The sequence below is a fragment of the Coregonus lavaretus genome (assembly GCF_964263955.1).
Source record: "Coregonus lavaretus genome assembly, chromosome: 5".
In the NCBI taxonomy this organism is placed as follows: Eukaryota; Metazoa; Chordata; class Actinopteri; order Salmoniformes; family Salmonidae; genus Coregonus; species Coregonus lavaretus.
This window is the reverse complement of record NC_139992.1, coordinates 76,414,536-76,436,077: the sequence shown is the minus strand read 5'-3', so window position 1 is coordinate 76,436,077 and position 21,542 is coordinate 76,414,536. Positions and strand designations below refer to the sequence as shown.

Here is a 21,542-nt window from a genome sequence, read left to right as displayed (position 1 = left end):
ACATGATCCCTCTCCTTTGTTGATCCTACCTGACTGTTTCTCCACTCATCCCTCTCTCCTTAAATCTGTCATCCCTCTCCATCCTCTCATCTTCCTCTCTCTGTTTTCTTAGACATATCACTCCTTCACCACTCAGTGGCAGCTGGATAAGTGGCTGAAAAAAGTCCCCAAAAAATCCTCCTCCTGCGACCAGGATCCCAGCAATCACGACCACGCCCAGAGAGCTACAGAGCACCGGTCACCCTCCCCAGACCCCCACAGAGCCCCATCTCCATCCAGATCCAGAGAGGACTACAGCCCCAGCCAGAGCCCTGTTCCCAGCCCGCGCTTCAACTACAGCCCCAGGCATAGCCCTCGGCCTAGCCCTGGTTACAGCCCCTGCCCCAGCCCCTGTCCCAGTCCTAGCGCCAGCCCAAGACACAGCCCCATCCCTAGCCCGGTCCCCAGTGTCTGTCCGAGCCCCTGCCCAAGCCCCAGAGCCAGCTGCAGCCCTAGTTCCATTCCCCGGCACCCCCCTAGGAGTCCTAGTCCTAGCCTTACTCATTCTAGCCCCCGCCGCTATCCTCAGGTTCGGAGTCCTTATCAGGAAAGCCTCAGGCCTCCCACGCGGCCTAGTCTAACAACCAGCCCGAGCCATAGACCCAGAATCAGGCCCTGGATTGCCCCTGTACCCAGCACTGAGCCCAAGAGCAAACCAAGATACAGTCCATATCCTCAGCCTCCGCTTCAGCACAACTCCAGGCCTAAACCCACACAGAGCCAGCCTGTTCCCACTCCCAAGACTACAGCCAAGGCAGCCCCTGCTCTGAGCACTGAGCTGAGCCACAGGCACAAACACAGACCCAGGCCTAGTCCCAACTCGAGTCCCAAGCTTCATTCTCAGCCTAGCTCGAAACACGACCGCACTCTAGCCCCAAAAAGCCAACACCTATCAACCTCTGGACAAAGGCCCAAGGAGAGTAGCAGACACAGCCACAATTCCAACTCCAACCCCAGGCCCAGGTTTGGGCCTAGTTTGACAACCAGACTCAGTACCAGTCTCAGTCCCACACCCAGGGCCAAGCACTTACCCGCCACAGACCATAGCAGAGAGACCAGCAGTAGAGTTGGTCACTGTTCCAAATCGAGCCCCAAGCCACATTCTCAGCCTAAGTCCAAAGCTAGTTCTGGGCCTCGCGCTAGATCCAGCCCCAGCCCTAGACCCAAAGTCAAGTCCCGGGAGGCCCCTGCTCCCCACCCAAAGCTTCCACAGAAGAATCCCCAATCCAGGGAGAGAAAACAGGAGGTGGACAACCAGAGAGAGACCCATGCACCAGAGAGGCAGGTAGACAGGCAGACAGAGGGAAAGGGGGAAAATGAGGTAGAGAGACAGGCAGAAAAACAAGGAGAGAGGCAGGGGGGGAAACAGAAGGAAAGAAAGGGGGAGAGACAGGGAGAGAGAAGACTGGCGGAGGAGCAGTTGCTAAGACGCCCCTGGGTCCAGAGCTCAGAGGAAGAGGAGGAAGAGGACATAGAGGAGAGAAAAAGGAGGAGGGAGGAGAGAGAGAGAGAGGAGAAGCGCAAGAGGAGGAGGAAGGAGCAACAGCAGCAGCAGAGAGGCGAATGGCAAGCGGTCCAGCCCAAGCAGAGACCTCACACCAACAGCGAGCGACGCCGCCATCCCATCGACCCACAACGCCACGGGACCAATAAAAAGAGGAAGAGTGAGGAGGAAGAAGAGAGACAGTCTCAGCAGGACCCTTCCCCTCTGCCGTCGCCCTCCTCCCCCACTCCTGTCGTCCCTCCCACGGACTCCTCCTCCTCTTCATCATCTTCCTCTTTGGTGTCGGACTCGGAGCCCGATCTGACTCCCAACGTCACCAAAGTCCAGGCCGACTCCACATCAAGCCAGCGTCCCATCCCCAGAAGAGGATACCAGGGCCCGGGGAGGCCCGCGGATAGCAGGCCCAGAGTGCTCTACCCCAGGCGCACCACCGCATCCAACCCAGGCCAGGGGCAGGAGATCCAGGGGAAGCAGAAACTCTACACCCTGGTCCCGTTTGGACGTAGTGAGCAGGCCGCAGACTCCCATCGAGGCCTGAGAAACTTGGTGGTGCAGATAGACCTCTCCCTGCTCGACAGAGTGCCTGATACTACGACAGGCACCCGAGCCTCTCACAAACACTCTTCCTCCTCCTCTTCCAAGCAGAAAGAGGCCATGAGACACCTGTGCATCCCCGAGACAGAGGGAGGAGACAGCAAGAGGAAACGCAAGGTAACACACATACTCCTTCTCTTTTTTTCTCTATAGACCTCCAGCGTAAACAAGATACAGTGGGGAGAACAAGTATTTGATACACTGCCGATTTTGCAGGTTTTCCTACTTACAAAGCATGTAGAGGTCTGTAATTTTTATCATAGGTACACTTCAACTGTGAGAGACGGAATCTAAAACAAAAATCCAGAAAATCACATTGTATGATTTTTAAGTAATTAATTTGCATTTTATTGCATGACATAAGTATTTGATCACCTACCAACCAGTAAGAATTCCGGCTCTCACAGACCTGTTAGTTTTTCTTTAAGAACCCTCCTGTTCTCCACTCATTACCTGTATTAACTGCACCTGTTTGAACTTGTTACCTGTATAAAAGACACCTGTCCACACACTCAATCAAACAGACTCCAACCTCTCCACAATAGCCAAGACCAGAGAGCTGTGTAAGGACATCAGGGATAAAATTGTAGACCTGCACAAGGCTGGGATGGGCTACAGGACAATAGGCAAGCAGCTTGGTGAGAAGGCAACAACTGTTGGCGCAATTATTCGAAAATGGAAGAAGTTCAAGATGACGGTCAATCACCCTCGGTCTGGGGCTCCATGCAAGATCTCACCTCGTGGGGCATCAATGATCATGAGGAAGGTGAGGGATCAGCCCAGAACTACACGGCAGGACCTGGTCAATGACCTGAAGAGAGCTGGGACCACAGTCTCAAAGAAAACCATTAGTAACACACTACGCCGTCATGGATTAAAATCCTACAGCGCACGCAAGGTCCCCCTGCTCAAGCCAGCGCATGTCCAGGCCCGTCTGAAGTTTGCCAATGACCATCTGGATGATCCAGAGGAGGAATGGGAGAAGGTCATGTGGTCTGATGAGACAAAAATAGAGCTTTTTGGTCTAAACTCCACTCGCCGTGTTTGGAGGAAGAAGAAGGATGAGTACAACCTCAAGAACACCATCCCAACCATAAAGCATGGAGGTGGAAACATCATTCTTTGGGGATGCTTTTCTGCAAAGGGGACAGGACGACTGCACCGTATTGAGGGGGGGATGGATGCGGCCATGTATCGCGAGATCTTGGCCAACAACCTCCTTCCCTCAGTAAGAGCATTGAAGATGGGTCGTGGCTGGGTCTTCCAGCATGATAACGACCCGAAACACACAGCCAGGGCAACTAAGGAGTGGCTCCGTAAGAAGCATCTCAAGGTCCTGGAGTGGCCTAGCCAGTCTCCAGACCTGAACCCAATAGAAAATCTTTGGAGGGAGCTGAAAGTCCGTATTGCCCAGCGACAGCCCCGAAACCTGAAGGATCTGGAGAAGGTCTGTATGGAGGAGTGGGCCAAAATCCCTGCTGCAGTGTGTGCAAACCTGGTCAAGACCTACAGGAAACGTATGATCTCTGTAATTGCAAACAAAGGTTTCTGTACCAAATATTAAGTTCTGCTTTTCTGATGTATCAAATACTTATGTCATGCAATAAAATGCAAATGAATTACTTAAAAATTATACAATGTGATTTTCTGGATGTTTGTTCTAGATTCCGTCTCTCACAGTTGAAGTGTACCTATGATAAAAATTACAGACCTCTACATGCTTTGTAAGTAGGAAAACCTGCAAAATCGGCAGTGTATCAAATACTTGTTCTCCCCACTGTAGTTGTACAGTGCCTTGAAAAAGTATTCATCCCCCTTGGCATTTTTCCACAACCTGTAATTTAAATGGATTTTTATTTGGATTTCATGTAATGGACATACACAAAATAGTCCAAATTGGTGAAGTGAAATGAAAGAAATTACTTGTTTCAAAAAATTCAAAAAATAAATAACGGAAAAACTGTGCATATGTATTCACCCCCTTTGCTATGAAGCCCCTAAATAAGATCTGGTGCAACCAATTACCTTCAGAAGTCACATAATTAGTTAAATAAAGTCCACCTGTGTGCAATCTAAGTGTCACATGATCTGTCACATGATATCAGAATATATACACCTGTTCTGAAAGGCCCCAGAGTCTGCAACACCACTAAGCAAGGGCCACCACCAAGCAAGCGGCATCATGAAGACCAAGGAGCTCTCCAAACAGGTCAGGGACAAAGTTGTGGAGAAGTACAGATCAGGGTTGGGTTATAAAAAAATATCTGAAACTTTGAACATCCCACGGAGCACCATTAAATCCATATAAAAAAATGGAAAGAATATGGCACCACAACAAACCTGCCAAGAGAGGGCCGCCCACCAAAACTCACGGACCAGGCAAGGAGGGCATTAATCAGAGAGGCAACAAAGAGACCAAAGATAACCCTGAAGGAGCTGCAATCTCCACAGCGGAGATTGGAGTATCTGTCCATAGGACCACTTTAAGCCGTACACTCCACAGAGCTGGGCTTTACGGAAGAGTGGCCAGAAAAATGCCATTGCTTACAGAAAGAAATAAGCAAACACGTTTGGTGTTCGCCAAAAGGCATGTGGGAGACTCCCGAAACATATGGAAGAAGGTACTCTGGTCAGATGAGACTAAAATTGAGCTTTTGGGCCATCAAGGAAAACGCTATGTCTGGCACAAACCCAACACCTCTCATCACTCAGAGAACACCATCCCCACAGTGAAGCATGGTGCTGGCAGCATCATGCTGTGGGGATGTTTTTAATCGGCAGGGACTGGGAAACTGGTCAGAATTGAAGGAATGATGGATGGCGCTAAATACAGGGAAATTCTCAAGGGAAACCTGTTTCAGTCTTCTAGAGATTTGAGACTGGGACGGAGGTTCACCTTCCAGCAGGACAATGACCCTAAGCATACTCCTAAAGCAACACTCGAGTGGTTTAACATTTAAATGTCTTGGATTGGCCTAGTCAAAGCCCAGACCTCAATCCATTTGGGATTCTGTGGTATGACTTAAAGATTGTTGTACACCAGCGGAACCCATTCAACTTGAATGAGCTGGAGCAGTTTTGCCTTGAAGAATGGGCAAAAGTCCCAGTGGCTAGATGTGCCAAGCTTATAGAGACATACCCCAAGAGACATACCCCAAGAGACAGCTGTAATTGCTGCAAAAGGTGGGGGGGGGGGGTGAATAGTTATGCACGCTCAAGTTTTCTGTTTTTTTGTCTTATTTCTTGTTTGTTCACAATGAAAAATATTTTGCATCTTCAAAGTGGTAGGCATGTTGTGTAAATCAAATGATACAAACCCACAAAAAATCCATTTTAATTCCAGGTTGTAAGGCAACAAAATAGGAAAAATGCCACACGGGGTGAATACTTTCGCAAGCCACTGTACTGTAGCTAGTTTAGCATGGAATACTAATGTCACCCTTTACTGAGACCTGAAGTCCTTTTTACTTCAGAACTACAATATTAATTAATTAATTTAATTAATTAATTAATTAATATGCCATTTAGCAGACGCTTTTATCCAAAGCGACTTACAGTCATGCGTGCATACATTTTTTTTGTGTATGGGTGGTCCCGGGGATCGAACCCACTACCTTGGCGTTACAAGCGCCGTGCTCTACCAGCTGAGCTACAATAGCCTGGTGTCCGTGGTTCAACCATAATATGTGTTTCCTCCCAGTCAGAGAATGGAGTCCAGCACCACAAAGAGAGTAAGAGGAGTAACTCCCACACCAACGACCCCTCTACCCACACAGAGTCTACAACTCAAAGACGTCTAGACCCTCACTCAGACACCAGACACTGGTGAGACTGGAACACACACTCTCATACACACTCTCATACACACTCTCACACACACTCTCATACACACTTATACACACTTATACCCTCTCATACAGAAAACACTCATACACACTTATACACACTCTAATACACACACACACACACACACACACACACACACACACACACAAACACACAGATATACACTGAGTATACAAAACATTAAGGACACCTGCTCTTTCCATGACATAGACTAACCAGGTGAATCCAGGTAAAGGCTACAGTATACAGTGCATTCTGAAAGTATTCAGACCCCTTGACTTTTTTCACATTTTGTTACGTTACAGCCTTATTCTAAAATGGATTAAATAACAAAATATTCCTCATCAATATACACACAATACCCCATAATGACAAAGTAAAAACAGATTTTTATACATTTTTGCAAATGTATAATGAAGAAACCCCCGGAAATATCACATTTACATAAATATTCAGATCCTTTGCTCTGAGACTCGAAATTGAGCTCAGGTGCATCCTGTTTCCATTGATCATCCTTGAGATGTTTCTACAACTTGATTGGAGTCCACCTGTGGTAAATTCAATTGATTGGTCATGATTTTGAAAGGCACACATCTATCTATATAAGGTCCCCACAGTTGACAGTGCATGTCAGAGCAAAAACCAAGCCATGAGGTCGAAGGAATTGTCCGTAGAGCTCCGAGACAGGATTGTGTCGAGGCACAGATCTGGGGAAGGGTACCAAAAAATGTCTGCAGCATTGAAGGTCCCCAACAACACAGTGGCCTCTATCATTATTAAATGGAAGAAGTTTGGAACCACCAAGACTCTTCCTAGAGCTGGCCGCCTGGCCAAACTGAGCAATCGGGGTAGAAGGGCCTTGGTCAGGGAGGTGACCAAGAACCCAATGGTCACTCTGACAGAGCTCCAGAGTTCCTCTGTGGAGATGGGAGAACCTTCCAGAAGGACAACAATCTCTGCAGCACTCCACCAATCAGGCCTTTATGGTAGAGTGGCCAGACGGAAGCCGCTCCTCAGTAGAAAGCACATGACAGCCCGCTTGGAGTTTGCCAAAAAGCACCTAAACAAGATTATCTGGTCTGATGAAACCAAGATTGAACTCTTTGGCCTGAATGCCAAGCGTCACTTCTGGAGAAAACCTGGCACCATCCCTACGGTGAAGCATGGTGGTGGCATTATCATGCTGTGGGATGTTTTTCAGTGGCAGGGACTGGGAGACTAGCCAGGATTGAGGCAAAGATGAACGGAGCAAAATACAGAAAGATTCTTGATGAAAACCTGCTCCAGAGCGCTCAGGACCACAGACTGGGGCGAAGTTTCACCTTCTAACAGGACAATGACCCTAAGTACACAGCCAAGACAATGCAGGAGTGGCTTCGAGTCTCTGAATGTCCTTGAGTGGCCCAGCCAGAGCCCGGACTTGAACCTGATCGAACATCTCTGAAGAGACCTAAAAATAGCTGTGCAGTTGTAACAGTGTTGCTTCCGTCCCTCTCCTTGCCCCAACCTGGGCTTGACCAGGGACCCTCTGCACACATCAATAACAGTCACCCTCGAAGCACCGTTACCCATCCCTCCACAAAAGCCGCGGCCCTTGCAGAGCAAGAGAAACAACTACTTTAAGGTCTCAGAGCGAGTGACGTTACCGATTGAAACGCTACTAGCGCGCACCGCTAACTAGCTAGCCATTTCACACCGGTTACACAGTGACGCTCCTCATCCAACTTGACAGAGCTTGAGAGGATCTGCAGAGAAGAATGGGAGAAACTCCCCAAATACAGGTGTGCCAAGCTTGTAGAGTCATACTCAAGAAGACTCAAGGCTGTAATCGCTGACAAAGGTGCTTCAACAAAGTACTGAGTAAAGGGTCAGTTTTTTTGCAAAAATGTCTTCAAAGCAGTTTTTCCTTTGTCATTATGGGGTATTGTGTGTAGATTGATACATTTTAGAATAAGGCTGTAACATAACAAAATGTGGAAAAAGTCAAGGGGTCTGAGTACTTTCCGAATGCACTGTATATACACAGTCTGATACATACATACACACTCTAAAAAGTACTGACTGTGTCTTTTGGGGCTTGTATGTGTGAGCAGGTTCTTAGAGGACTATCTGGACAGTAAGAGGCCAATGTCCCCCCTGTCCCCTCTCTCTGACACCCCCGACCCCACCAAGCCCCCCATCAAAGCACAGCACCCAGAGCCTAAGATGGAGGTTGAGTGTTGTGTTGGGGTGTCAGGGCAGCCCCAGCCCAAGTGTGAATCATGGGGACCTCCTTTACGACGGGCAGGGGGACAGAGAGGAACCGTACCCAACCATGAACCGTGAGTGACTGACTGAAAAATAAGGCCACTGTCAGTCTTAATGACCACATTCTACAGCCCAACCTAGACCGTCAGAAGCAGTCAGTAGCTACCACATAATAATATATTTGTCTGCTCTTTCCTATTGACTTCCTCCCCCTCTCCATCCCTCTGTAGCCCACATCATGCTGAGTACTACATGCATGAAGCCAAGAGGATGAAGCACCGTGCAGATGCCATGGTGAGACTGGTTCAGGACTGTGTTAGGACCAGAAGGACTGTTCTAACACTGAGTTAGGAATGTTCAAGTTGCACTATGCAGAAATCGCGCCGCCATTTCCTGGTTGCTAAAACTCTGATAGTTTCCCTAATTTCAGTTTATGTGACAAAATAAGCTAGTATAGTGTAGAGAATCATTGTACCATCTAAACTGCTGTGAAATATATATTTTCCATAACCAAAAATATTGTATTTTCAGCTGTTTGAAGCTGGTGTACAAAACCAAAAGCAAAAACAAAACTTAAGACCAGGAAGCATAGAAATAGTGCACATAGAACAGATCTACCGCTACTTAGACTTGCTTTCAGGTAGAACGATATATCTATAACTCACATTTCTATGTGAATTTGGTCAGGTCGCCCAAAGAATTACATATTGCCACTTTAAGACTGTTTCAAAGATATCAGTAATATTTTTAAGATAAGTTAGCTAAAATGATAAGGACCCTTTTACTCGATTAAGTGGCTAGTGAGCTCTTCCAACTTCTTTCATCTCCTATCTCACTTACCCAGTCTCTCTCTGTCTCAGGTGGATAAGCTGGGGAAGGCAGTGAACTATGTGGATGCTGCTCTCTCCTTCATGGAGTGTGGAAAAGCTATGGAGGAGGGTCCACTGGAGGCCAAGTCTCCCTATACCATGTACGCAGAGACGGTAGAGCTTATCAGGTGAGACACACACACACACACACACACACACACACACACACACACACACACACACACACACAAACACTCACACAGACTCACACACAAACACACACACACACACACACACACTGTAACAGTGATCCTCTGTGGTTGTCAGGTACGCCATGAGGCTGAAGAGCCACTCTGGCCCAGGGGCCAGACAGGAAGACCAACAGTTGGCCGTACTGTGGTACGTATGTCACTAGCAACGATCGTTCAAATTGATGAAAGGTCAAAAATACAGTTCTGATCAATGTAAAATCTGCATAATGGAGTAAGATACTCAATGCTTTTTGAATTTTAAAAACCCATCAAACATTGACTGAACCATTGTTTAATGAGATCCAGAAAATCTATGGAATCCAGACAGTTTACGTGGCAATTTCAGTTTAATGTCAAATATCAAATGTTTTCTTCTTTGAAACAACCATGCCAACATTTTTTTTAACCATAAATGGCCTATGTATGTGTTTTGTTATTACATTGATGGAGTAAACTTTTGGAAATACCAACTAATTTGCATATACTCATGGCCATAATTAAAAAGAATAGCATAAAATTAGGCCTACTCTCTATACAATCGGCATCTTTCTTTGGTAGGCCTACCAACCCCTCACAATCTCCCAGCTTTCACCATGGCTTTCATTCATATTCATGATTGTTTTTGTCAAATCCTCTTGCATATTCAACATTAGGTGGAGACTGTGTTTAAGAAAAGGATAGTCACCTAACCTAAATGCCCTGCTCTAGAATTTTCAAGTGCAGAAATAGTTGTTGGTTGTTAATTTTTGGGAGCGGCTTCCATTGTGGCTGAGTTAGGCCTACTTTGTAAACATTAAATCTCAACTTTTTCAAACTCTACAAAAATTAACACTAACCTGTGCAACGATCGCTTTCGTGTCTTTCTTGTGATATAAATATTGTTTGTGAGTTTAATCCCTGTCAAATCAAATCAAATGTTATTTGTTACATGCTTCTTAAACAACAGGTGTACACTAACAGTGAAATGCTTACTTTCCCAACAATGCAGAGAGAAAGAAAATAGAGAAATAATAGAAAAGTAAAACACATAATAATAAAAGTAATAATAAATACACAATGAGTAACGATAACTTGGCAATATACAGGGGGTACCAGTACCGAGTTGATTTGCAGGGGTACGAGGTAATTGAGGTAGATATGTACATATACTGTAACTAGGAATAAAGTGACAGATAATAAACAGTAGAAGAAGCTTATGTGATGAGTCACAAAAGCTAGTGCAAAAAGGGTCCATGCAGATAGTACTGGTAGCAATTTGGTTAACTATTTAACTAACTATTTAGCAGTCTTATGGCTTGGGATTAGAAGCTGTTCAGGGTACTGTTGGTTCCAGACTTGGTGCATCGGTACCGCTTGCCGTGCGGTAGCAGAGCGAACAGTCTATGGCTGTAGTCTTTGACAATTTTTAGGGCCTTCCTCTGACACCACCTGGTATAGATGTCCTGGATGGCAGGGAGCTCGGCCCCAGTGATGTAGCGCCTGCCAAGCAGTTGCCATACCAAGCGGTGATGCAGCCAGTCAAGATGCTCTCAACGGTGCAGCTGTATAACTTTTTGAGGATCTGAGGGTCCATGCTAAATATTTTGAGGGGCCCCCGTGTTGAGGGTCAGCGTGACGGATGTGTTGTTGCCTACCCTCACTACCTGGGGCGGCCTGTCAGGAGAGTGAGGTGTTCAGTCCCAGGGACCTTAGTTTAGTGATGAGCTTTGAGGGCACTATGGTGTTGAACGCTGAGCTGTAGTCAATGAACAGCATTCTCACATAGGTGTACCTTTTGTCCAAGTGGGAAAGGGCGGTGTGGAGAGCAATAAGGATTGCGTCATCTGTGGATATGTTGGGGCGGTATGCAAATTGGAGTGGGTCCAGGGTGTCTGGGATGAGGGTGTTGATGTGAGCCATGACCAGCCTTTCAAAGCATTTCATGGCTACAGATGTGAGTGCTACGGGGAGATAGTCATTTAGACAGGTTACCTAGGTGTTCTTGGGCACAGCGACTATGGTGGTCTGCTTGAACATGTAGGTATTACAGATTGTGTCAGGGAGAGGTTAAAAATGTCAGTGAAGACACTTTCCAGCAGGTCAACGCATGCTCTGAGTACACATCCTTTTAATCCGTCTGGCCCTGCAGCCTTGTTAACCTGTTGAAAGGTCTTACTCACATCGGCTACGGAAAGCGTGATCACACAGTTGTCCGGAACAGCTGGTGCTCTCACGCATGGTTCAGTGTTGCTTGCCTTGAAGCGAGCGTAGAAGGCATTTAGCTCGTCTGGTAGGCTCTTGTCACTGGGCAGCTCGTGGCTGGGTTTCCCTTTGTAATCCGTGATAGTTTGCAAGCCCTGCCACATCCGACAAGCGTCAGAGCCGGTGAAGTAGGATTCGATCTTAGTTCTGTATTGATGCTTTGCCAGTTTGATGGTTCTTCAGAGGGCGTCAAAGTGTCGGCGTTGAATAGATTCAGACAAAACCACACTATGTGTCATTGTTTACATTTTGAAGGGGACTTGCTTGTGTTTGAGCCGGCATAATGCACGTTTGCACAATCATAACATCGACAGGGAAATGTTTTTTGTACAAGCAAGAGTTAGAATGTTGTTAGATTAATTTGTATTTTAAGAATAATGACTAAAGGATTTCACCCCAAATACAGTATAAATGTGTAAACTGTTAGAATTATCAACCCACTAACAGAGGGGGGGGGGGGGGGGGGCGGGACTAAACATTCCAGAGTAAGGAGAAAGGTGGAAACTGTTTAAGAAAGCCTCCTAAAAGGTGGGCGGAGCAAGGTGCCTTTGTGTGTAAAGGGGTATAAAACAGTATGTATGTGTTTTGGGCGCCAGAGCTCTCCATGACTAACAAATGTGCATTGCTTTTCTTTTGAAATAAATCGGTCCAGCGACAATTATTTGACAAATGAATTTACACCTCACAAAAACAGGGGAATAATGGCGGGGCATGGTGGGCGGGGCATGCACATTGCTAATGTCACTTCCTCTCTGTCATTTCCTGTCTATTATTACCCACCTAGAAAATAATCACCTATAGGATGTGGATTATGTATTTATTTACTGGGCATTTCTCTCTGTGTGTATGTGTGTGTGTGTGTGTGTGTGTGTGTGTGTGTGTGTGTGTGTGTGGTCCCTAGTTTCCGGTGCCTTGCTCTCCTGTACTGGCAGATGTTTCGTCTAAAGAAGGATCATGCCCTGAAGTATTCCAAAGCTCTATTGGACTACTTTAAGGTACAAACCTCACCAGCAGCTATTTTAACTGCTGGATTTAGTGTGATGCAATTAAAAGCAGACGTGTTAGATTAGATTGGTTAGATTGTAACTGTGTTTTATCTGTCGTCCCAGAGTTCTCCAAAAGTGCCTACTACTCCCCCAATCTGGAGCGACTCGGGAAAGTAAGAAAGACTCGCTCTCTGTCTCTCTTACCCCCCCCCCCCCCCCCCCCCCCCTCAATCACTCCAATGTTTTTGTGAATGTAGTATTACGTTGATTTGACCTTAGTGAAGTATCATTGGGTTCTTCTCATCAACAGGGGCACAGGGGGACCTCCCTCATCACTCTCCCCGAGCCCCTCAGCCCTCACCCTGGGCTCTCACACTAGCAGCTCCCCCTCCTCCCTCATCAGCATTCCCCAGCGCATCCATCAGATGGCAGCAAACCACCTCAACATCACCAACAGTGTCCTCTACAGCTATGAGTACTGGGAGGTAGCAGATAGCCTGGCCAGAGACAACAAGGGTAAGAGAGACTATCTCTTTATTAGCAAATTAATAGATGGCCTGAAATGACCTCTTTGGTTTTTTTTAGAGAGAGAGAGAGAGAGAGAGAGAGAGAGAGAGAGAGAGAGAGAGAGAGAGAGAGGGAGAGGGAGAGAGAGAGATATGTACATAGTCAATGGTAGGCTAAGAGGGGACTCCTACGGTAGGTACACATATAGCTCATGTCTTGGCAGTAGTACTAGACTACTTTATCACTGACCTCAACCCAGTCTCTTAGAGCGTTCACAGTCAGTCCACTGACACCCCTATCAGATCACAGAAAATGATGTATGGATAAACCACTTCTCCAATCTTTTTGGCCCTATAACAAAGAACAAACAGCAAAAACATATACATGATCAAATAAAAATCTTAGAATCAACTATTAAAGACTACCAGAACCCACTGGATTCTCCAATTACATTGAAAGAACTACAGGACAAAATATAAACCCTCCAACCCAAAAAGGCCTGTGGGGTTGATGGTATCCTAAATGAAATGATAAAATATACAGACCACAAATTCCAATTGGCTATACTTAAACTTTTTAACATCATCCTCAGCTCTGCCATATTCCCCAATATTTGGAACCAAGGACTGATCACCCCAATCCACAAAAGTGGAGACAAATTTGACCCCAATAACTACCGTGGGATATGCGTCAACAGCAACCTTGGTAAAATCCTCTGCATTATTATTAACAGCAGACTCGTACATTTCCTCAGCAAAAACAATGTACTGAGCAAATGTCAAATTAGCTTTTTACCAAATTACCATACGACAGACCACGTATTCACCCTGCACACCCTAATTGACAAACAAACAAAACAAAACAAAGGCAAAGTCTTCTCATGCTTTGTTGATTTCTAAAAAGCTTATGACTCAATTTGGCATTATACGACATTATAAAATCCATGTACATAAACAACAATTGTGCGGTTAAAATTGGCAAAAAACACACACATTTATTTCCACAGGGCCAGGGGGTGAGACAGGGATGCAGCTTAAGCCCCACCCTCTTCAACATATATATAAACGAATTGGCGAGGGCACTAGAACAGTCTGCAGCACCCGGCCTCACCCTACCAGAATCTGAAGTTAAATGTCTACTGTTTGCTGATGATCTGGTGCTTCTGTCCCCAACCAAGGAGGGCCTACAGCAACGCCTAGATCTTCTGCACAGATTCTGTCAGACCTGGGCCCTGACAGTAAATCTCAGTAAGACAAAAATAATGGTGTTCCAAAAAAGTTCCAGTTGCCTGGACCACGAATACAAATTCCATCTAGACAGCGTTGCCCTAGAGCACACAAAAAACTATACATACCTCGGCCTAAACATCAGCGCCACAGGTAACTTCCACAAAGCTGTGAATGATCTAAGAGACAAGGCAAGAAGGGCCTTCTATGCCATCAAAATGAACAAAAAATTAGACATACTAATTAGGATCTGGCTAAAAATATTTGAATCAGTTATAGAATCCATTGCCCTATATGGTTGTGAGGTCTGGGGTCCGCTCACCAACCAAGAATTCACAAAATGGGACAAACACCAAATTGAGACTCTGCATGCAGAATTCTGCTAAAATATCCTCTGTGTACAACGTAAAACACATAATGCATGCAGAGCAGAATTAGGCCGATACCCGCTAATTATCAAAATCCAGAAAAGAGCCGTTAAATTCTACAACCACCTAAAAGGAAGCAATTCCCAAACCTTCCATAACAAAGCCATCACCTACAGAGAAATGAACCTGGAGAAGAGCCCCCTAAGCAAGCTGGTCCTGGGGCTCTGTTCACAAACACAAACAGACCCCACATAGCTCCAAGACAGCAATACAATTAGACAACCAAATCATGAGAAAATAAAAAGATAATTACTTGACACATTGGAAAGAATTTATTGTATAGAATGCTATTTGGCCCTAAACAGAGAGTACACAGTGGCAGAATTCCTGACCACTGTGACTGACCCAAAATTAAGGAAATCTTTGACTATGTACAGACTCAGTGAGCATAGCCTTGCTATTGAGAGAGGCCGCCGAAGGCAGACCTGGCTCTCAAGAGAAGACAGGCTATGTGCACACCGCCCACAAAATGAGGTGGAAACTGAGCTGCACTTCCTAACTTCCTGCCAAATGTATGACCATATCAGAGACACATATTTCCCTCAGATTACACAGACCCACAAAGAATTCCAAAACAAATCCAATGTTGATAAACTCCCATATCTATTGGGTGAAATACCACAGTGTGCATCACAGTAGCAAGATTTGTGACCTGTTGCCACAAGTAAAGGGCAACCAGTGAAGAACAAACACCATTGTAAAAACAACCTATATTTATGTTTATTTATTTTCCCTTTTGTACTTTAACTATTTGCACATCATTACAACACTGTACAGTGGGGGAAAAAAGTATTTAGTCAGCCACCAATTGTGCAAGTTCTCCCACTTAAAAAGATGAGAGAGGCCTGTAATTTTCATCATAGGTACACGTCAACTATGACAGACAAATTGAGGGAAAAAAATCCAGAAAATCACATTGTAGGATTTTTAATGAATTTATTTGCAAATTATGGTGGAAAATAAGTATTTGGTCACCTACAAACAAGCAAGATTTCTGGCTCTCACAGACCTGTAACTTCTTCTTTAAGAGGCTCCTCTGTCCTCCACTCGTTACCTGTATTAATGGCACCTGTTTGAACTTGCTATCAGTATAAAAGATACCTGTCCACAACCTCAAACAGTCACACTCCAAACTCCACTATGGCCAAGACCAAAGAGCTGTCAAAGGACACCAGAAACAAAATTGTAGACCTGCACCAGGCTGGGAAGACTGAATCTGCAATAGGTAAGCAGCTTGGTTTGAAGAAATTAACTGTGGGAGCAATTATTAGGAAATGGAAGACATACAAGACCACTGATAATCTCCCTCGATCTGGGGCTCCACGCAAGATCTCACCCTGTGGGGTCAAAATGATCACAAGAACGGTGAGCAAAAATCCCAGAACCACACGGGGGGACCTAGTGAATGACCTGCAGAGAGCTGGGACCAAAGTAACAAAGCCTACTATCAGTAACACACTACGCCGCCAGGGACTCAAATCCTGCAGTGTAATAGACGTGTCCCCCTGCTTAAGCCAGTACATGTCCAGGCCCGTCTGAAGTTTGCTAGAGTGCATTTGGATGATCCAGAAGAGGATTGGGAGAATGTCATATGGTCAGATGAAACCAAAATATAACTTTTTGGTAAAAACTCAACTCGTCGTGTTTGGAGGACAAAGAATTCTGAGTTGCATCCAAAGAACACAACACCACTGCTCTAGAGGAGATCTGCATGGAGGAATGGGCCAAAATACCAGCAACAGTGTATGAAAACCTTGTGAAGACTTACAGAAAACGTTTGACCTGTGTCATTGCCAACAAAGGGTATATAACAAAGTATTGAGAAACTTTTGTTATTGACCAAATACTTATTTTCCACCATAATTTGCAAATAAATTCATTAAAAATCCTACAATGTGATTTTCTGGATTTTTTTTCCTCATTTTGTCTGTCATAGTTGACGTGTACCTATGATGAAAATGACAGGCCTCTCTCATTTTTTAAGTGGGAGAACTTGCACAATTGGTGGCTGACTAAATACTTTTTTCCACCCACTGTATATAGACATAATATGACACTTCTTTATTATTTTGGAACTTTTGTGAGTGTAATGTTTACTGTTCATTTCTTATTGTTTATTTCACTTTTGTTTATTATGTATTTCACTTGCTTTGGCAATGTAAACATATGTTTTCCATGCCAATAATGCCGTTTCAATTGAAATTGAATTGAATTGACAGTGAGAGAGAGAGAGAGAGAGAGAGAGAGAGAGAGAGAGAGAGAGAGAGAGAGAGAGAGAGAAGAGAGAGAGAGAGAGAGAGAGAGAGAGAGAGAGAGAGAGAGAGAGAGAGAGAGAGAGAGAGAGAGAGAGAGAGAGAGAGAGAGAGAGAGAGAGAGGGAGAGAGAGATCAGTTTGTTCAAACTAGGTTTCAGTGTTTTATTAGATTTTATCTAACTCCCCCACCCCACCCCCCCCACCCCCCCACTTTCTCTATATCTCTTTCCCTCTCTCTCTCTCTCTCTCTTTTCTCTCTCTCTCTCTTTTCTCTCTCTCTTTCTTTCCAGAGTTCTTTAACTACTTGAACACCCTGTCGGGGCCGTTGACTCTCCACAGTAGTATTACTCATGCAGTCCAGTACACCAGACAGGCTCTACAGTGGATACGCATCAGTGCCAACGTGGGTTAGTTGGAGGGAGGGGCGAGACCACAGAGAATGATAGAAAAAGCATCCCTCTATAGTTCCCATTATGGCATCTGTGAGCGCACCGGCAGCGGCATTGAGGCAATCTCCATTTTTAAGTAGTCAATTTTATTCTTCACAGTTGGCTGATCCCTCCTGATGACCTGCTTGGACATGACTCCAACAGGAAGTTGACTGTCACCCAGTTGACTACATTAAAATGGTGGAAGCCCTCAATGGCGCTGCCCATGCTAACACAGCCTTTTGGCCACTAGAGGCCTCTATCAATCTCTATGGGAGAGACCCAACAACCTGGTCTAAGGGAAGAGGGAGAGTGGGACACAAGTGATTAGAAATGGAAGATTCCCTCTGTATTCTACGTTTTAAGGATTAATACTCTTCAATTCTCAGCATGTATCATCAATTATGGACTGGATTTATACACAGTTGCTCCTTTCCTGGTGCTCATAGTGCTTCACCTTGTATGGGGGAAGGTGTTGTTAATCCTGCAAACAGGCAAAGGAACTGTTTTAGTATATCTTTACTCTTCATCTTCAGATTATCAGTGCAGATCTATAAACTTGCACATGGATTTAATGCCTTCAAACTCGCTGCTTTGCCAAACGTGCCACATATGTAATGACAAAACACACACAGAAACTGTCTAAAAAGGAAATGGAAGAGAAACATGGTACAGTGCACCTGTGAAGACTTTATGATTTCTCTACTGTACAAAATAACTAGAGACATATGACCTGGACTACATCTCCCATGGGCCTTACCAGGATTAATGGTTTCATCAGGGGAAAGGTGAAGTTGGGATTTTGAGTTTTATTTTGGACTGTCAGACCACTCATCCCAAAATGTAGACCAAGTTACTGGGAGCTATTTTGTATGACTACACTGTGTGATGGCCCTTTTAAGAACATTTTGAGATGCCTTTCACTTTTTTATGTATGTTGTATGTGCAATAGGTGTGTCAGATTATTTGTTTTTAACAAAAATATCCAAAAGATGGCATTTTGATTTTGTTTTGTTGCCGAGTGGATGGGCCAGCATTCATGTTCCTGTCTATGCAAAATTGCTATTTATAATATGGTGTAATGTAATTATCAAAAGTTGCATACCGAATTATATTTCATAAATGTATTTTTGATATTGCAATTTGTATGAATCTCCTTGTTTGTTGAAGCAAAGTTGGTATATGACCCCCTCTAGCCTAACAACAAGGATTTATCCCCAAATAGAAAATGTTCACTGACACCTAGTAATCGCTCAGATACATCCTAAATTATATTTGTGTCCCCGCTCAACTTCCCATATTTAGATGAAGGTGTGTGTGTGTATTCCAGTTAAATGTATTTCTGATCAGACTGTGCTTCTCTCCTTAATCTCTCCCTGTCTGACTGACTCCCTACCCACTGGGCACACACTGGTTGAATCAACATTGTTTCCATGTCATTTCTACGAAATTACTTTGAACCAAAGTGGAATAGACATTGAATTGATGTTTGTGCCCAGTGGGTAGCCTCACTTTCTTTCTGCTCCCTCTCTCTCCCCCATTTTTCTGTCTTTCTTTCTTTCTCTGAGTAGGTTGTCTGATAGAGCTAGTTATTTTTTTCGACATCACTTATTACCCTGATGCCCTTTGCACCAATAGGAAGACTGCTATGGCAAGCCTCAGCATCCGCTGTCTGGAACCATAGCAACAGCTCGGAACAGCCAATGAGACTGGGGAGGATGTAGACTAGCCTACATCTGTGCGCGTGACAGGCGCAATACAATTACACCCGGAGAGAACATTTTTAAAAGCATCAGATAATCTATATTTAGAGTTGGCTACTGTAGATGAAACATGACAATGGAACAAACTTGAAATATCACATTTGCTTTGACTTCATGCATCGGATTTCCGGAATGTGCTTCTGTGGGGTTAACGGGTTTATGAATTAAATAACGAATGTGCATTGCACGCCATCCATTCAGTGAGATCACTGGAGCAGAGATTGGAATTGAACTGATAGTTTAGATGTTGCTGTTCACATCCGCATAATGTTCAGCGGCTGATAACAGATATTGCCACACGTTCCAACAGAGACTTTTGAGATAACGGTTCACCCAGTAGCAGTAGGCCTACACTGGACTGAACTGAAGTCTCAGAGCTCCACAGCGTTTCGGTATTCTCCGCATGTACGTCGCCCGTGCGTCATTTTGTGTAGTTTGTGCGCGTGCTAGGTTTGCTGGAATAATAGCGCCATCTGCTGGCCGGTTGGGCTAGGGTTTCTGAGGACACCGGGGCCAGTCTGCATCGAAACAAAAGATAAAAAAGTATCATTTTTCTGTCGCACTTTCTGTCACACACTCTGCCTAGTCTACACACAGCCCTCTATTTGGACTCTGGGACTCTAGTCCGCTTCTTGGTTGCATGCATGGCTTTTTTCCGCCGAGAGCCATGGCTACCATAAATTATATGCATATTGTATATTGCTTGTTTCAGTGATCAGTCCAGGGCCCAGTTTCCCAAAATCATTTTAAGGGTAGGAATTTAGATGCTTTTGAGAAACGGGGCCCAGACAGTTTACTGCTTTGCGCTCTCTCTCTCTCTCTCTCTCTCTCTCTCTCTCTCTCTCTCTCTCTCTCTCTCTCTCTCTCTCTCTCTCTCTCTCTCTCTCTCTCATATGTTTACATTGCCAAAGCAAGTGAAATAGATAATAAACAAAGGTGAAATAAAAATAAAAAATAAACAGTAAACATTACACCCACAATGGTTTTAAAGGAATAGAGACATTTCAAATGTCATATTATGGCTCCCGAGTGGCTCAGTGGTCTAAGGCACTGCATCGCAGTGCTAGCTGTGCGATTTTCAGACCCTCCAGTTTAAGTGGAGGAATAAATACTTATTTCTGCGGTGGAGACCGATGAGGTATTAAAGGCTAGGACATTGGCAATGAAATGGAACGTGACCCTTCACAGCGCTGCGTCAAGTGTAGTGTTGTTGACTCGCCACGGGGTGGCACGATAACCCCAGCCAACGGCAATGGGAGCTATCACTGACCCGACAGGGAGGGGGGTTTAAGGCGGTAAACAGTGAGGGGAGGAGCCAGGGAGTTGAGAGAGGGAGAGAAGGGAGGTAGAGAGAAAAAGCAGACAGGCTGCTGAAAATGGAGAGCACACGGAGAAAGGTGATCAGAGATTATTCAAGAACCCCGAGAGCATGTAAAAATAGGAAGACCACAACAGTTACACTAAACTCAAAATAAGGAATATCTCCACCGCCTAGACCCTTTAGAAGAAGAATCCAGCCTGCGACAACGACATTTAGCTGCTTGATTTCAGCACAAGATCAAGTCAGTAAAAGAGAGAAAAGGTGAGTAGCAAAGTGACTTCCGCTTTTACAATGGGAACTGTACAGTGTGGACACTTTGTAGCACACACTCGTGCACCTCCTGTTTATTCATTGTTGGGCAATTATGTAACATAATTTCGACCTAAGCAACGTGTCCTCACTGCACACAGAATTTGTGTACAGTCTGAATTGATACTCTGTAGCGCTGCGACACGATTCATTCGGTTACATTTGTTATTTACTAGCTAACTGCAGCTAGCTTGATTTGCATAATGATCTCTTTCTGCTTGCTTTTTCTGATAGTCTTCATTCGAGACTAACGTGGCTAGCTGAGCTTTTTAGGTCTGTGGTAGTGAAAATCACATGGGACCACACTAGCAGACAGACACAACATGACGAAGCAAGCAATACATTTCCCACACAGAATCAGGCGTGGATCTAGCTAACAAGCTTAGGGACACACATAGGAAATCGTCAATGCTAGTCCGTATGCATAGCTATATCTAGCTTAAAGTAAAATTAACCCCATTCGTGTGTCCAGCCAGTGCTCGTCATGCAGGTCGATCACAAATCCTTGTTTGTGTTCTGATCGAGGAGGGAAAGAGCAGGGAGGGGGGGCTAACTAGACCTGTAGCCAACTCCAGCAAGGCCAGCAAGCATGACCACAGCAACCTGCTTACTTTAGCATTTTCAGTACAGTAAATTCAGTCAGTGAGGAGAGCAGTGGTGGCACAGCACAAGTCATGCTCCATAACAGCTCTCAGACAAAAAGGAAGAGGCTGCAGTTAGACTGATGTCTGCTGCTCTGCTCTTTGTACTGATTTTGATTTTCTTTGTAATGGAAATCAGTAATAATTG

The 21,542-nt window shown here is 44.9% G+C and overlaps 1 protein-coding gene and 1 pseudogene across 4 annotated transcripts in view; both read left to right on the top strand.

The window, feature by feature from the left end:
• Positions 1–18,376, top strand: part of LOC311129351 — a 42,200-nt pseudogene extending 23,824 nt beyond the window's left edge. The window contains exons 6-16 of the transcript XR_014615331.1: positions 113–2,254; positions 5,838–5,962; positions 8,074–8,304; positions 8,461–8,524; positions 9,091–9,227; positions 9,367–9,438; positions 12,433–12,526; positions 12,641–12,690; positions 12,828–13,033; positions 17,223–17,335; positions 17,910–18,376. The product of XR_014615331.1 is annotated as an uncharacterized misc_RNA (transcript). The remainder of the gene's footprint in view (positions 1–112; positions 2,255–5,837; positions 5,963–8,073; positions 8,305–8,460; positions 8,525–9,090; positions 9,228–9,366; positions 9,439–12,432; positions 12,527–12,640; positions 12,691–12,827; positions 13,034–17,222; positions 17,336–17,909) is intronic.
• Positions 18,377–20,481: 2,105 nt separating this feature from the next.
• LOC311129623 (DNA repair protein REV1-like) overlaps positions 20,482–21,542 on the top strand; it is a 34,092-nt gene continuing 33,031 nt past the window's right edge. For all 3 annotated transcript variants that reach the window (XR_014613295.1, XM_084161970.1, XM_084161969.1), the window contains exon 1: positions 20,482–20,705. The gene's annotated coding sequence lies outside the window, so the exon portion shown is untranslated. The remainder of the gene's footprint in view (positions 20,706–21,542) is intronic.